Raw genomic sequence first — 13,461 nt, 5'->3', positions numbered from 1 at the left:
CAAAGGCCAGTTATAATGCTTTGTTGGGCCAAGATTGGATTCATGGCGTGGGGGCTGTACTTTCTATTCTGCATCAAAGCGTGCTTCTGTGGACTAAGGAGGGTAAACTTGAAATCATCAAGGTAGCTTCGAACTTGTATGTCGAACAGCTGCATGTCGATTTCAGGATGTATAGTCATAAGTCAAAGCCCCTAAATGTTGATCGATCACTGAACCCTTATAATTGTGAAGGGTGTTATTTGTCTTCGGAAGGCCTACCGGTGAAGTTACGTTACCCAGACTTGGGCTTCGAGCTGACTGGTTGGGACTGTCTTTCTTGAAGATCTTGAAGAAATTGCTCTATGGACCAGGTTGAGGAAATTTTCAACTACCTGGTAACATTGCATAATTATTTAAATAATTTTCAATTTTTAGAAAATAAAGTTGATTCTTCTGATGAAGTTGAATCAAATAGGGTTAGTAATCTTATTAGCTGTAATGTGTTCGATTCGACATCTTCAATCGAATTTAGTTGTGATTTCCCTATTTCTTGTAATGAAAATAATGATGCAAAATGGACTGCCGATTTAATAGCAGAGGCTCATTGTGTAGAAAAAAATATGTAATAAAGATTTAATCAATGGTCAAGTTTCTTCTGTTTCTGATGATTCTATTGATTTCACTTTTGATTGCATCTATGATTTAGAACCATTGGGTTTTGAAAAATACTCAATAATAGATGATGATTATTATAAAGGGTTTGAATCTCAAGATCCCTTAGAGAAAATTAATCTGGGGACTCCTGATGATGTTCGAATTACATACATTTGTAAAGATCTTGTTGATCCTTTTCGAACTGAACTCTTCAATCTTTTACATAAGTTTAAAGATTGTTTTGCTTGTGATTATCATGATATGCCTGGTCTCGATTATTCACTAGTGGAATATCGATTAGCATTGAAACCCAATGCTCGACCTGTGAAACAGACTCCAAGACATTTTGCTCCTGAAATTAATATAAGAATTAAAGAAGAGATAGAATGCTTGATCAAAGTAACGTTTATTTGAACTGTACGTTATGTTGAGTAGGTATCAAACATTGTCCCTATTATGAAGAAGAATGGAAAGTTAAGAGTATGTATCGATTTTTGAGATTTGAATAATGCTACTCCAAAAGATGAATATTTTATGCCTATCGCAGATATGTTAATCGATTCTGCAGCGGGAAATAAAATCCTTAGTTTCATGGATGGTTATTCTGGATATAACCAAATTTTCATTGCAGAAGATGATGTGGCTAAAACTGCCTTTTGTTGTTCTGGAGTATTAGGTACGTATGAATGGATAGTTATGCCTTTTGGTTTGAAGAATGCTGGAGCAACATATCAGCAGGCAATGAATGCTATTTTTCATGAATTTATTGAAAAATTTATGGAAGTATATATCGATGATGTTATGGTCAAATCGATTTCGGCAAGTCAGCACATTGATCATTTAAGGAGAGCATTCCTCACTATGAGGAAGAAAGGGTTAAAAATGAATCCTTTGAAATGCGCTTTTGGTGTATCGGCTGGAAAATTTTTGGATTTTTTGTTTATAAAAAAGGGATTGCTATCGATAAAAATAAAGCAGATGCAATATTGGCATTGTCTGCACCTAAATCGAAGAAAGAAGTACAATCTTTTTTGGGTAAGGTAAATTATCTTCGAAGATTCGTTTCGAATCTTTTGGATCGAACTAGAGTGTTTGCACCTTTAGTGAAATTAAAAATGGTTCACAATTCGAATGGACAACGGAACATCAGTTGGCGTTCGATTCGATTAAGACTTATTTGTCTAAAGCTCCAGTTATGGCGAATGTTCGTCTATCTGAACCCTTAAAATTATATATTGGAGCATCTGAAAATACTATAGGGTGTATGTTAGCCCAAGATGATGAAAACAGGTATGAACGGGCAGTTTATTACCTTAGTCGAGTTTTAACTGATATTGAAACGAGGTATTCCCCAATCGAGAAATTGTGTTTATCTTTGTATCATGCTTGTATGAAATTAAAGTGTTATATGGTTGCTAAATCGGTGAAAGTTAAAGCACAGACTGATCTTATTAAATATATGTTGAGTCTCCCTATGTCAAGGGGACGTTTAGAGAAATGGATGCTAGCGTTGACAGAATTCGATTTATAGTATGTTCCAGCGAAGGCTGTAAAAGGACAGGTCATTGCAGATTTTCTTGTGGATAATTCGAAAGGCCTGCATGACCAGGGGGCAAATATAATCGATGTGGAAGTTAACTATTAGAAATTATATTTTGATGGATCGAAGCATAAAGATGGTGCAGGGGTTGGAATCCTTGTTATTTCGCCAGAAGGTATTCCATCAGAATTTTTGTTTGAATTAAAGTATCCTTGTTCCAATAATGTAGCCAAATATGAGGCTCTGGTTTTGGGTCATGAAATTTTAGTCGGAAAAGGAGCTTTAGAGATTCAAATTTTAGGGAATTCACAGTTGCTTTTAAAGCAGTTATCGAAGGAGTTTAAGTGTAATAATGAGACGTTACAAAAATATTTAGTAACTGCTTGGAAATTGTTAACGTCTTTTTGAAAAGTTTCTCTGGTACATATCCCTAGAATTCATAATAAAATTGCTAATGAGTTAGCCCAAATCGCTTTAAGGTATCGGATCGGTTCGGAGACTATTAAGAAATTATCTAGTATCCATCAAATTTTAGTACCAGCAAATGAAAGAGAAGTTTTGTGTATAGATGAATGGGAGGATTTTGATCGGAGAAAACCTATTGCTCATTATTTAAAAGATCCTAATATTGTAGTCGATAGAAAGATAAAATTACGAGCAATAATTTTTGTCTTAATGGCTGATGAATTGTATCAGAAAGGGATCGATGGGAGTTTGTTAAGATGTCTAGGCTAAGATGATCAGAACATTGCATTAGGTGAGGTCCATAATGGAATATGTGGTGCCCACCAGGCAGGAAAAAAGATAAAATAGGTGTTATATCGCAATCATGTGTATTGGCCATCTATGATAAAAGATTGTATTGATTATGCGAAGGCATGTCAAGAATGTTAGAAACATGGTTCGATACAATAGATCCCAGCGGCAAAATTGCATTCGATAATAAAGCCGTGGTCGTTTAAAGGTTGGACTTTGGATCTGATTGGGTTGATTCACCCCTTCATCAAAACAACACAAGTTTATCTTAGTAGCAATTGATTATTTCACAAAATAGGTTGAAGCTGTTCCCCTAATAGAAGCTGGTTAAAGTGAAATAATAGACTTTGTCGAGGAACATATTATCCATCGATTTGGAATTCCTCAGACATTAAGTACTGATCAAGGAACTATGTTTACTGGTCAGCGAATTAAAAATTTTGCGGCCTCGAGGAGTATTAATATGGTTACTTCAACTCCTTATTATGTGCAGGCTAATTGGCAAGTGGAGGCAGCGAATAAGATCCTGATAAGTTTGATTAAAAAGCATATCGGAAATAAGCCTCGAACATGGCATGAAACTTTAAGCCAAGTATTATGGGCTTATCGAAATTTGCCAAGAGGTTCGACGGGAACTTCACCTTATAAATTGGTGTATGGCCATGATGCAGTATTACCGTTAGAAATTAATTTGAATACTTTAAGAGTATCGAGACAAAATAATTTGCCAATTGATGATTATTGGAATGCGATGTTTGATGAGTTAAATGAATTAGACTCAGAGCAAATCTTGGCACTCGATAATGTGATTCGACAAAAAGAAAGTATTGCTCGAAGTTATAATCGTCGAATCAAAGGAAAATCTTTTAGGATAGGTGAGTTAGTTTTAAAAGTCATTTTACCAATGGAAAAGAAATTGAGATTTCTAGGTAAATGGTCCCATGCTTGGGAAGGTCCTTTTCAAGTTATAGGGACGTATTCTAGAAATGCCTATCAGATTAAAAATATCGAGTCAGGAAAGGTGATTAACTCGATTAACGGAAAATACTTGAAACATTTCTATTGTTGGCAAAAGTAGAAATTCAACATACATAAGTCCAGAAAAGATGGAAATCATTACAAAAAGTAAAACTTGAAATGAAAAGAAATTCAAGGTGATACTAGTTTTGCTAAATCAGAGCGTAGCTTTGTCCTTTTGTTTTCCAGAATTGAAAGTGCCTCGATTTGTTTGAATTTGTATAATTGGACATTCTCAAGTTGTTTTTCATATTCTTTTTGCTTGGTCTCAATGGAAACAAGTTCTTGAATGAGGTGTTGTTGTTTTTGTTGGGTGTCTGCCAGAGGTTTGGCTACAGTAGCTCGATTCTGTCGTACTTTAACAAGTTTTTCATTGATTTGAGCTAATTTTGCTTCAAGTTTTGCTTCTTCTTGGTCATGAAAAGCTTGAACAGAAATAGCATGGAAGATTCTCAGATCAAATTCTTCATGGGAAGCTTGGACTGGTTGAGCGGCTGCCAAACAACTTTCTATATTAGTTTTGATATTGATTTCTTTAGTCTCAGTTTCTTGGAGTTGAAATTGAGATGTTATGCTCTCATTGAGAAGTTGTTTGAATCCTTGAATTGAGGCAGAATTTGGTGTGTTAGCCGGAAGTTCGAAGGAAGAATTTAAAAGATCAGCCAGGAGTTGGTTAAGAATTATGTCATTAACCCATGTGGTAGGTGGATGGTCCAAGAGTTTTATGAATGATCGAAGTTGCTCTCAAGTGTTGGCATTTAACTCGAATAAAGGCCTTGATGTAGCAGGTCTTGAGAGTGTGGGTACTAGCACAGGTACTTTATTTTCTTAGATAACTTGGTTTAAAACAGAGATGAAGTTGGCCAAAGTAGCACTTGTAGGAGTGGTGGAAGCACTCAATGTTTCAGGTCTCAGTCCAGGAGGAGTCTGAAAATCAACTCGATGAGGAGGACTAGGCAGTTTTGGAGGGGTTTCCAAGACTTTGGACCGAGACGAATCTGAATTTGTTGTCTCAACATTTCGGGAGGGAGAGTTAAAATTTGGAGCCACTTGGTTTTCCGCAAAAGGTGCAGCCTGGTTGTTGGGTGAAGTTGATTCAAGTATGAGAGTTTGAGTTGGAGAATGCTGTGGAGGGTCTTTTGTCAAATCGACCACTGATGTTACATGAGAAGGTGAAAAAATAGCGTTAGGTGGTTGAATAGATCCTGTAGCTTGAATGGAATCATGGGATGAAGAATGCCATTGATCATGATGTTGTTGCAGAATTGGTTGGTCATGTATCACAGGGGATGTAATTGAATGAGCAGCAGTGAAAGGCTGGTATAAAAGGTACATAGTTATGAGTTAAAATTCATTTCAATTCGAATAAGACACATATAGAAATGTTAAGTGTTACCAGAGCAGGTTCTGGTTGCCGGATTAGTTGAGAATCTGGATCTGAATCGGCTGTATCTTTCGATTGGGAAGAGGCAGTGTGAACATTTTTATTGGTTGGTTCACTTTCATCAGAACCCTCACTTGATGATGGCAACACTAACTGGTAAGAAGTTCAAAATTGAGTATGGTTAAGAAAATACAATTTGTAAAACATTCCAAGTTAAAAGGAAAAAGTTGTGAGTAAAAGTAGTTACCTTTCGAGAGGTTTTGGTAGGAGTCCTTCTACTTTTATGAGGTGGTGGTCGAGAAGTGTCAGCTTTTCTTTTGTGAGTTCTTTTTGGGGAACTCTCAACAGCAAGGATTGTTCGAATAACATTTTGTTGAATTTCTTCTAAGATACGAGTGTACCTTGAATAATAAGCAGTTCACCATTTGAAACAGGATTTGGTGATGTATGAGCTGCGATTGTAGATCAAGAAATTGAAATGATCCCTGCATTGTTGATTTTTTGAAAGGCATGTATTGAAATCTTCTTGAGTTGTTAAAACAATGTGGCAGAATGGATCACCGTGCCGAGGTTGTGGCATTGGAATGGCTTAAGAAAACCCTAGTTGTCTGGCTGTTAAGTGAGGAGCATATAGGGTTATTTTGAACTTTTCTTTTTTGTGTAAAGGCAGCCCTATCGGAATTACTTGAACAGCCAGTAGGTTCGCCCAACTTCAATTTTCAAGTTCACTCTCTTCATTAGTGTCATGAAAGAGTAAACAATCAAGCCAGGCAGGACCGCAATTGTGATGTAGAAAAGGAGTGAAATTGAGTTGATCATTGTCAAAATCTTTGCAGGAATGAAAAAGAGAGAAAACAGCCCAGAATCTATCTTCGTCCGATTGGGCGTTTGGAAAACTGGGTTTGTAATTAGACAATCGAAAACCTTCAATGTGTTGCTTGTCAGTACTGCTACCTCTAGGTTTTGTCATAAAATTTCCAAAAAGGGCATTGAGCCATAATTGAAGAAGCCACAGAGGGCCTCCTGTACTGATTATTTTATTGTCTCGAAGGTCACAAACAAATTGACCAAGTTCTTCAAAAATATGCCTTAGAAGGAGTTTGGCCAAGTTGAGAACTTTTCCTTCGTGAAGAATAGTAGCTAAGGGAAGGAAAAGCTTCGACATTTGTACGCTTCGAGAACAGAACAGAATTGTATTTAACCAATAAAATAAGAAGGCTACATGTTCATTATCTGTGATTTTTGTACCTTATGCACCCATGTTATGGGCAATGAAGTCATTGTAGGAGTTGGTTCAGACAACATTATAGTGGCGCTTAGGCTGCATGTCCGGGGTACAATCCGGAGGATTTATTAGGAGTCCTGTAATAGCAGCTACGTCAAGGAGAGACATTCTGATCATTCCGTAAGGAAGATGGAAATTGTTGGTTGTCCTGTTTCAGAAACAAGTCACAACCCTAATCATCCAAGGGTATGTTGTAAGTGAAAAATAAGAAAGCCTTAGTAATTCTTGTATTCTTAAAGCTCCCCAGGCAGCACTTTTTGTGGGCTCAAGGCATTGGTACCAAGCTGTGAAATCGAATCCTCGAGGATTGATTTTTAGATTATTCCTAAAGTATTTTTGGTTGATGAAATGAGAAATGTTAAAAGCTTGGTTTATTAGCATATCTTCCCCTTCAGCACTTGGGAAGAAAGAAAGTTTTTTATTTGCTCTCTCAAGTGTTTCAATTGGTCCGAGAAAACAGTACGTATCTGCACCGATTGTGAAGGGGATTAAGATTCTGGTATCATTAATTTACAAATGGGGATCGTCAATGACTTCATCATTGACTGGATTAAGAATGCGAAGGGCTGGCGGAGATGGCGGTGCTACTGCAGGACTTTTACCTTTGTCTTGGGTGGTAGCTTGACAAGAGAAACCAGCCATTATTGAATAGAGAAAAGGAGACTAAAGGTTGGGATTTTTGTGAGGAAGTCCTTGGTGTAAGGGAAATTCAGAAAATGGTAAGTTTTGAAAGATTTGAACAAAGGTGAGAATGATGGATTTAAAGTGTTACTATAGCTGTTACTGTGAGAGAGATGTGGATATAGGTAACTTCGTAAGGAAGATGAAGTGGTAGAAAGAGATAGCGCAAGTCTCGAGAAACGTGTCAAGTGGGTCAGTATTAATGGGGAGTTTAAATGACAATTATTACTGATTTGAAAACTGGCGTTTTCAATTTTGGATTAAGTATTTTATCTTCTGATAATGTTATCGAAAGCAAATACATTAATCCAAGGGGTAATTTGTTGATCAAAAAAATATATTCGATAAAAGTAAGCTGATTCGGAGTAGGTCAAGTGCGAGTTCTCGAGAAGATGTACGCGTAAGCGTGAAGTTGGAAATGATTGGCTCAGATTAGATTTCGATTGACTTATTAATTGGATAAGTTTGATCAAATAAGAGATTCAAAATAAGTGATCGAGTGAGGCATTTGATAGGCAAGCCGAATCGTCATGGTAGTGGAATAGTTAGAGGTTTCTATCACACGAGAAAATTATGGGAAACGCTTACAATCAAACGGCAGGAATGGTTATCAAGAGGGATTGCATTCAAAATTGTGATCATGTAATTAATTGTAATTAATCGTCAGTTATGTAAAATAGATTATAAATACTAGGAAGCGTTAGAGAATAAGGGTTGGAACTTTTACTCAGAAAAACACTCAAGCACACTCACATCCCAGCGAATTCCTGAATCTGCAATCGAGTAACTTTTCTATAGGGTTCCTTCCATCTTTTCATCTTTTCAATTCACTTTTCTGTAAAATTGACATTTTAAGTAATTTTATTTTCTAAGTTCTCTCTATTTCAATTGTTCAATTTATCTTCTTGAATTTTAATCTTTCATGCTGAAGTCCTTTGATCCAATTGAAGGTAGTTTATTTGTTTCCTTTTAATTTCAATGCGAATAGCTTTTAATTTATAAACAATTTTCTTTTCAAATATTTTATTTCTTCTTTATTTTTCAATTCACAGAGTTTAATTTATTTTTATTCCCAAAACTTATCTAATGGAAGATACTTTGATGCACTTTTAGAAAAACTGGTACCTGCAAAGAGGAGTATGTTTCGCTCCCAGACTATTAGAATCGAACCACTATCGATTTGCAAAAAATCGACAAAACACATCTGAATTGTTTTTCAACCAAACTTTGCATTTCTTTTGAAATCCAGCACTGCAATCAAATTCCTATAGTTTCGCATGTTTGAGAACAATGAATTATTCAAGTTTAGATCAGTTGAACTATGGTAAATTAGATTGTTCTTCTGAATCAAATTAAGTGGACGAGATTTGGTTCATTCCTAATTTATGTGGTTTCATTCTTCAACAATTTGAATTGAATGGAATGGAATCAAATGCAATTAAATGATAATGAATCATTTCATTCTTTTTTGTGAAAATCAGTGTTATTTCTGAATTTGAATTTGGATGGAATGTAATAGTTTCTGAATTTTTAGATGAATCTATTTAGTGTTATATGGGACATTTTTCAGTTCATTTTTGTTTATGTTTGATGTTGTTGTTTCTTATGCTTTAATTCAATTTTAAATGGGATTAATTATTTTTTTTAAACTTTTATGTGATTTCAACCAACAATGAGCTTATGAAATCATTTTATTATAAATATGAAATTCTCTGCTATACATTCAATTCATTTGTTTTTATATAATTGTGTTGTGCTTATAATATTTCGGTTCGTTTTTAGTATTTATGTGTTATCGATGAGCAGTTTGTCCCGAAGGTTGGTATGACTTTCAAGACACTTGATGAAGCTGAAAAATTTTACAAAAATTATTCCAAACTTGCTGATTTTTCTACAAAAATAAGAAACACTATTCGAAATGGAAATGAAATTAAGAATCAATTAATTACATGTAGTAGAGAGAAGAAATTAAAATCAAAGATATCTCCAACTCTTAATACAAACCCCTCAGCTGGAATCAATTTTCCAACAAAGATTTATATACATAAAATGAAGGACGTTAGTTTTTGAATCATTTCTAAAGTTATTCTGAATCATTCACATACATGCTGTCCAAATAGAACAGAGTTGCTTAAACAGCACATGGAGCTAATCATGTTTGTGCGTCGTACGATCGAGAATAATGATGAAACAGGAATTAGACCAAGCAAAATATACCAATTATTTGTGGCAGCAATAGGTTATCACCGTGAACTAAGTTTTGTAAAAAAAGATGTGAGAAATTATATTACAAGGGAAGTCTGCAACGTGTCTGAACAAGATGATGCAAAAAAATTGGAAAATACTTATTAAGAATGAAAGAGAATCATCAAAATTTCTTTTATGAGGTTGATGTTGAGGTTGATCACTCTATCAAAAATGCTTTTTGGGCTGATGCAAGAAGTAGGGTGATACGTGCTTCAAATGTTTGTGATATGAATAGATAAAAAATTATTTAAAATTATTAGTTTATTTTGATGTATTTTGATTTTTGTTTATTTAGTTACTAGATTGGGCTTTATGTTTGTGGGTTTTAGGGTTTTCTTTGTTTTAACCTAATAAGAGGTTTAAATACCTTCTTAGCTATTGTAGTCGTAGTATTGAGTGATTAGAGGTGACAAAACACATTTTGGTTTTGTGATAAAATTATGGTGTGGACAAGTGAGGTTGAGTGAGTTCTTCTCTTGTTGCATGGGAAATTGAGTAGAAGGTTGATGAGTTCCTTCGATGCAATTCCCAAATTATGATGTAGATAAGTTAGTTGAGGAGTCATTTTCTTGTTGTTTCAAGAAATTGGATAGAAAATATAGTGATTCTCTCTGTATTCAATTTCAACTGATCTTTTTTGTTTCTATTTCAATTTTAATGTATCTTTCTTATTCAATTTTAATTTGTGTCATTTTGTTTTTCCTTTTTGTGTATCATTTGGTATAAAGCTTGGGTATTAGATTAATTATTATTAATCTATATTTATTCTTCTTTTATCGTTAAAAAAAAGTCTAGTGTCTATCGTGTCTTTCTTTATGTTTTTGTCATTTGTGTCTTCTGTTTGAGTTTCATTATTGTTTTGTAGTTATTGTTGATTTTATTGTTTTAAAAAATAAAATAAAAAACATACAGCGAAAAAAAAGAGAAAAAAAAAAGAGAAAAATACACAAAAAGGAAAAGAAAAAAATTATCTTTTTCGTAATTGTCCTTTTCTTATACTAGTTTTTTTTACCAAAGATGAATCTTTTTTGGAGAGGAGGAGAATGATACGTGTTTCAAATGTTCGTGATATGAAGAGTTCAAGTGTTACTAGAAGATATTAGTTTATATTTTTAGAATGTTTTAATTTTTTTTGGTTTACCCAAACGGTATCCCCCAACCCGATAGGTTAAGAACTAATTCGTCGCGGATCTGAGCTCCATTTAAGGGTCTGCCGCTGGCCAATGAGTTGCTGCATGTACAATGATTTTGTTTATTTAATTACTAGATTGAGCCTTATGTTTGTTGGCTTAAAGTTTCCTATATTTTAACCTAATAAAAGGTTATAAATACCTCATAAACTAGTATAGTTGTAATTTAGAATTATTTAGAGGTTTGAAAATTTTTTTTAGATTTTGTGATGAAACCATGATGTGGACAATTGAGGTTGAGTACGCCCCTCTCGACAATTTCCTTTTGCTCGTCACTCAGTTTCTTGTAGACAACTTTTTTAGGAAAAAGATTCCCTACAATAGCACCAGCATTGAAATAGGTTAATATAAACAAAGTAACACAAAAATAACAGCACAACTTTATTAATAGAATATAGCAGAAAAACCTTTTTTTTTAACCAATTGAATTTAGACCCGGTGCATCTCTTATCTTGATTGGGGTTATGTCGATCTTTCCAAAGCGCGTGTCTAAGAATCCTTTATAGAGATCGAAAGAATGTGCCAATTCTCTCAAGAGGTTGTGTGGGACATTTAATGACGAGATATGTCTCAGTGCGCCAAATCCCATTTTCTCGATGATTGCTTTCTTTTGATCACGCATTTTGGCAAATATCTCAGCTATCATTTTTGTAGAGCATCTCAAATTGTGAGTTTTCTACAATAATTTGAAATTATGTTATACGATATATTTATAATACAAAAGTAGAGTTGATTTAATATGTATATGTTTACATCATAAACTGGCTTTTTTCTTTTTAAGACAGTCTTCTTGGCAACTTTCTTCTTTCTCATTTTGACGGTAAGGAATTAAAAATTTGGTCAATATTTAACAACAATATCAACTGAACATCGGTTAATTCATAAATGAACCAAAATTAATTCAGTATTTAAACAAGCAAACACATAGACTCAATCATCAACAAAAATATTCCATGACCTAAGCACAGTAAATCCAAGTGAACGAGACCAAATGAACCTCAATTAAACTAAGTAATGAACTAAAATTACTTAATGATCCCACCATAAAAAATTATTTCAGAACAAATAAACAAAAAACTCAATAATTAACAAAAACACATCCAAACATTTTTGGATAAGAAAAAATAGTCTAAATTACACCAGAAGCAGTACGAAGTCTATTATATGCTCTAACTATACGAAATCCAGGAGAACGAGATTCAATCATTAACCAAAACATATGCAACTCAATTTTATATCAAGAAAAGCATCAATGTGAGTTAGATAACACCGAATGAGTATTGTTATCACAAAATGTACACTATAAAAAGAACTATTGTTTCTAATTTTTTTTGTTTTTAACTATATCAACTATCTCGTAAGAGAGAGAAGACAAAGTACCTTCAATGATTTCTCTTTTTCTTTTCGTTTGAGTTTTTGCTGAGTTTTGATTGTTTGTTGTGAGATTTTAAGAGAGATTTTAAATTTGAGAGAAAGAGTAAAAATTTATATTGCATAGCTCTTAGAAATAAAAGTAATTTTTTTTAGATTTATGCTAATTTAAATATAAGTAATTATTTATAGTATTATTTAAATAGTTATGATATATATTTAAAATAGGTTATACACAGTACCGTATAAATTTTAATGTTGATATGTTATAAATAATTATTTATAGTATTTACAAACTTTCCGTGTACATTTAACATATTGATGCTTAACATGCTTTAAGATGTCTTTGTTGCAACACGGTTTTTGTTTTGTTTAATCTTTAATGTAATTAAAAAAAAAGTAATCCACATGAAGGCTAATGCACTACCCTTGTTAACACAGTACCATCGTTTTATATGCTAGTGTTAAAATGGGTTGAAAATATATAAAATACCTATTTTTGAATAATCAATCAATTGTATTAATAAAAGATAAAAATGCTATTTTTAAATTAGTAACAGTATTAACTAAATTTGTAAGTTATAAGTTTAAAATTAAGCAGAACAAAATTGAATATTACTTTTATACTATAACTAATCAACAATAATAAAGACTTATATAGTACAATAAAATACTAAATTAATTAATACAAAATTGTAACAAATTCACACTAACAAATACACCAGTTGAGATTTATTGCTTAAATGGGTGACCTTAATACATCACTATTTTCAAATACTAACTACTAACTATTAATTCTAGTGGTAGAAGTGTGAAGCTCCCCTCGTATATTAGATGTGTTTTAAAGTATTTAATTTTTTGTTGTGGATTTATTTTTACATTAACATTGCTCCTGCAAAAAATTATTTTGATTAAGCTATTTATTATTTTTAGATATTGTATAACAATTAAAATAAATTCTATATAGCAATTAAATAATTTAGGAAGAAAAAACAATTAACTACGTAAAGATCCAATTTATAATGAACTATGTATTCTATATGTACTCTTCTACAATAATTTAATTAAAAATTTTGGATCACAAACCAATAAAATAATCCAAACTTTTGTGATGGTCATTACTCTAATCAAAATAAAGAAATATTTTTTAATAAAAATTTAAAAAAACTCATTTAATATTTAGATAAGAATACACATAAAAAATAAAAGGTAAAAATAGAAAAAAATAAAAAAAATAAAAGAACATATCTAAGTCATTAAATAGGATAAAAATTCTGCATTCAATTATAATAGCGATAAATTATTTGATCCACATTATTTATATATACTTTAGAAAAATATAAATCAACCTAATATA

The sequence above is a fragment of the Arachis stenosperma genome, chromosome 1, assembly GCF_014773155.1.
Source record: "Arachis stenosperma cultivar V10309 chromosome 1, arast.V10309.gnm1.PFL2, whole genome shotgun sequence".
NCBI lineage: Eukaryota > Viridiplantae > Streptophyta > Magnoliopsida > Fabales > Fabaceae > Arachis > Arachis stenosperma.
The sequence above is the reverse complement of the archived record's forward strand: the minus strand, read 5'-3'. Positions refer to the sequence as shown.